Source organism: Prionailurus bengalensis, chromosome A3, assembly GCF_016509475.1.
Source record: "Prionailurus bengalensis isolate Pbe53 chromosome A3, Fcat_Pben_1.1_paternal_pri, whole genome shotgun sequence".
In the NCBI taxonomy this organism is placed as follows: Eukaryota; Metazoa; Chordata; class Mammalia; order Carnivora; family Felidae; genus Prionailurus; species Prionailurus bengalensis.
The window spans coordinates 113207276-113211676 of record NC_057354.1 but is presented as its reverse complement, the minus strand read 5'-3'; the positions used below and the strand labels follow the sequence as shown (position 1 = coordinate 113211676).

The 4401-nt window shown below is 38.4% G+C and overlaps 1 pseudogene; it reads right to left on the bottom strand.

Annotated features, from left to right (window-relative positions):
• Positions 1 to 793: 793 nt before the first annotated feature.
• On the bottom strand, positions 794 to 1248 carry LOC122466908 (annotated as a pseudogene).
• Between the last annotated feature and the right edge of the window lie 3153 nt (positions 1249 to 4401).

The window sequence follows — 4401 nt, the reverse complement described above, 5'->3', positions numbered from 1 at the left end:
TCCAGCCCTTTAGAAAAAAATCTCCTCCGTGCCATATCTCCCTTACTGAACCCACTTTCATAAGTAAGCCTCAAAATGGCAGATGGGATCCTGAAGAGAAAGACTAACTTCCTGTCTTAGTCTTAGTCTGTTTGGGCTGCCATAACAAAATACCATGAACTGGGAGGCTTATAAAGAGCAGAAATTTATTGCTCAGAGTTCTGGAGGCTGGAAATCCAAGATCAAGGTGCCAGCACGTGAGGGCTCTCTTCCACCTCTACAAACTTTGGTCCTCATATAGTGAAAGGGGCTAGTGAGCTCTGTGAGACCTTATTTATTTATTTATTTATTTATTTATTTATAATTTTATAGTTATTATTTATAGGTGTGTAGTTTCATGCTCACATATTTTTAAGTACTGTATATATTAACAAATTTCACAATGCATCATTATTTTTAGACAGAATCATTAAATGACACCTAGAAATCTTATATGATAATAAATCACAACTTCTCAAGAACAGCAACAAAAAAAATAGTGAAGATTTAGAAATAAGCGGTAGTCACTTAGGTGTTTTAGTTTAACTTTTAGATTTGAAGCCACAATATCCACATAGAGACCCTGCTACCATATATTCAGTTCAGTGAGAGGGAAGCACTGAAATGCTGAGTAAGGGCAGGTACAGATAATTTCAATCGTTGCTGATGGAAGAGTTTAAAATACACTGTAAAAACTTTGAGAAAATGTCATGACTGGGCACGTTGGAAATGAGTACTTGCACAGGATGGAACATCTCTCAGTAGGTATCAAGAAACTGCGAGTAAAAGTATTTCTTATGCTTCGGGTTCATAGTTTTGATACCTTCCTCAGAAGGCATTTCATATGCCTCATTGTCAGGATCAACAGGCGTATCTTCCAGAATTCCTTCCTGTGGGCTTTCTTCATTCTTGCCCAACTGATCCTTTTTGCCAAAGCCAGTGGCAGCTGTGATGCTCCCTGCTCCCTCCACTGTCTTTTGTGTGACTGCTGTCATCACCGGTCATCACCACCTCACCAACATTTGTCACTTGCTCTTTGGTCTTCTCAGCCACTGTTGTCACATCATGAACCCCTCCTTCCTTGGTTTTGGAGCCTACATAGAGAACACCCTCTTTTGTTTTTCCTGCAGCTTCTGCCACACCCTGTTTGGTTTTTTCAGCAGCAGCCACGACTCCCTCCTTGGCCTTTGAAAGTCCTTTCATGAATACATCCATGGCTAATGAATTCCTTTAAACCTTTTTTATAAATGCTAATCCTGTTCTGGGAGGGTTCCACCCTCATGACCTAATCATGTCCCAAAGGCCCCACCTCCTAATGATATCACCTTTGGAGGTTAGAATTTCAACATATGAAGGGGTCTCCTGAGTGGCTCAGTCAGTTAAGCATCTGACTTCAACTCAGGTCATGATCTTGCAGTTTAGGTCATGGTCTCACGATTCATGGGTTCCAGCCCCATGTCACGCTCTGTGCTGACAGCTCAGAGCCTGGAGCCTGCTTTGGATTCTGTGTCTTCCTCTCTCTCTCTTTCCCTCCCCAACTCATACTCTGTCTCTCTCTCTCTCTCAAAATAAATAAAAAACCTTACAAGAAAAAAGAATTTCAATATCTGAATTTTGGGGAAAACAAACATTCAGACTGTAGTACTTACCAGTGGGTGATGCCAAATTGGGAGGTGGTTCTATAACTCTTTATGTATTTCAATAGCTTTATAAATCTGCAGAATAGTCTGTCTTTTCATTGTATAGTTTGGTCAATAGGTCGTTCACATTACTGGCAGACTGAAATTAGTGAGTAAGGATTTTTTGCTTTCAGTGTGGACCTTCCCCAAACTACCAAACACATTGCTCCCACAATGCATTCTTTTTTCCAAGTTAGAGACAATTACTTGGCCAGTCTAACTTTAACTTACGAAGGTGTTTGAAGGCGGATGTTGACTTGTTTGTTTTCCTTTTGGTTCAGGTTTCACTTCTTCCTTGGTAATTGCTTTCGGAAGAGATACTTAGCAGAAAAGCAAACTGTTGCACCTAAAGATTGATTATACCTTTTCTTCCATTACTCTGTCCTTATCAATTTTATGTGACATATGTGAAAGTCAATATAATGTTCATTTTTCATGACTACATGAAGAAAATGCTCAGCTCTGAAAACTTTAAGAAAAATCAGAGACTTTCTCCTTAACTGCTTCAATCCCTATTGAATATAGTGTTTACCATTATAGTTTTTAATATGTACATGCATATCTTGAAAGTCTTTTTTCTTTTACTTTGAATGTTTTATGTGGTTATTTTAGAAAATATAGAAAAAAAGTTTATTAAGAAAATTAAAAAAAATAAGAAAATAAAAACCATTTGCAATCTAGAGAACACTGTTTTATAGATATATGTGTGTATGTATATATAGTATTTATATACATATATTTGTAATCACTGATAAATTCTGTGCTGAAATGTGCAATAGAGTATATATTCTCTTTTGCTCCTTTTTTTTTTTTTTTTTTTTTTTTTGAGAGAGAGAGAAAGAGAGAAAGACTGGGAGCTGGGGAGGGGCAGAGGGAGAGGGAGAGGGAGAGACAGAATCCCAAGCAGGCTCCTCACCCTCGGCACGGAGCAGCCTAACAGAATCTAACAAGAGTCTGATGTTTCACCAACTGAGCCACCTAGGTGCCCCTCCAATTAATTTCTTTATAAAGAATACTAGATGTGGAATTATTGGGTAAAAATGAATAAAATTTCTACAAGGCTCTTGATGCATAATGTCATATAAATTTTCCAGAATCTTAAAGCATATGAGAGGATGTATTAGTTATCTATTGTTGTAAAAAAAATTTACCTCAATATTTAGCAGCTAAAAACAAGCTTTCATTATCACCCAGTTTGGGAGGGTCAGATATCCCACCATGGCTTATCACGGTTTCACTAGGCTAGGGTCTTTCGTAGGGTTGTAGTCAAGGCATTGATCCCTGCTGCTTATATCTCAAGGCTCAAAGGAGGGTGTGTTTGCTTTCAAGTTCACTCAGGTGGCTGCAGGCTGACTTCAGATTCTTGCTGGCTCGTGGCCAGATGTATCAGTTCCTTGCCACCTTGGCCTCTCCTTAGAGCAACTCACAACATGGCAGCTGACTTCTCTCAGAGTGAGCAGGGGAGAGAGTGAGAGAAAGCAAGCAATATGGATGGAAGGCACAGTTTTTCTGTAAATTAACTTTGGAAATGTTAACTTTGCTGTACTCTATTTTTTTAAAATTTTTTTAATGTTTACTTATTTTTTAGAGAGACAGTGCAAGCAGGGGAGAGGCAGAGAGAGAGGGAGACACAGAACCTGGAGCAGACTCCAGGCTCTGAGCTGTCAGCACAGAGCCCGATGAAAGGCCCGAACCCACAAAACTGTGAGATCATGACCTGAGCTGAAGTTTGCTTAACCAACTGAGCCACCCAAGTGCCCCTTGCTGCACTCTATTTGTAAAAAGCAAGTTATCAAAGCCCACACTTGAGGGAAGCGCAAGAGTACAACAAGGAGGTGGGAATCATGGCAGCCATCTTTGAGGCTGCCTATCATAGAGTACTACTATCATTGCATCATTACCAGCACTGAATGTTTTCATATTTAAAGTTTTTTTTTTTTCAGTTTTAGGTGCTCCTTGGTGCCTCAGTTGGTTAAGTATCCAATTTTGGCTCAGGTCATGATCTCATGGCTTGTGAGTTCAAGCCTCACCTTGGGCACTGTGCCAACAGCTTGGAGCCTGGAGCCTGCTTTGGATTCTGTGTCTCCCTCACTCTCTGCTCCTCTCTCACTCAAACTCTGTTTTCTCTCTCTCTCTCTCTCTCTCTCTCAAAAATAAATAAACATTAAAACACTTAAAAATTTTTTAGTTTGATAAGTAAAAGTAATCACATTTCATTATAATTTCATTTTTTATTTCTTTTGTTACTAATGAATAAAGTGTTATTTATTGTTTATGGGTTGTTTCTAATTTTATTCTTTATTTTTTAATTTTTAAATTAAAAAAAATATTTTTTTAAAGTAATCTCTACACCCAAAGTGGGCCTCAAACTTACAACCCTGATATCAAGAGTTTCATGATCCACCAACTGAGTCAGCCAGGCACCCCTAATTTTATTCTTTAGATTGTCTATTTATTTTCTCCCATTTTTTCCCTTTGTGGGTCTTACTCCCCACCCACCCCCTCATCTTGAAATGCTAATTTAATTTGAAATTATGACTTATCTATGGAAGAAAGAGTTCCTGTAAACTTTAGGAAGTTGAGAGAAATTTATATCTCATTTTGGTTTGTGCTTCAATGCAAGCACTTGTTTCTTAACAAAAAGATTGGACTTTTACCTGTGGCCACTACTGGCAGTTACTATTGAAACTCTGAAGAAAAATAA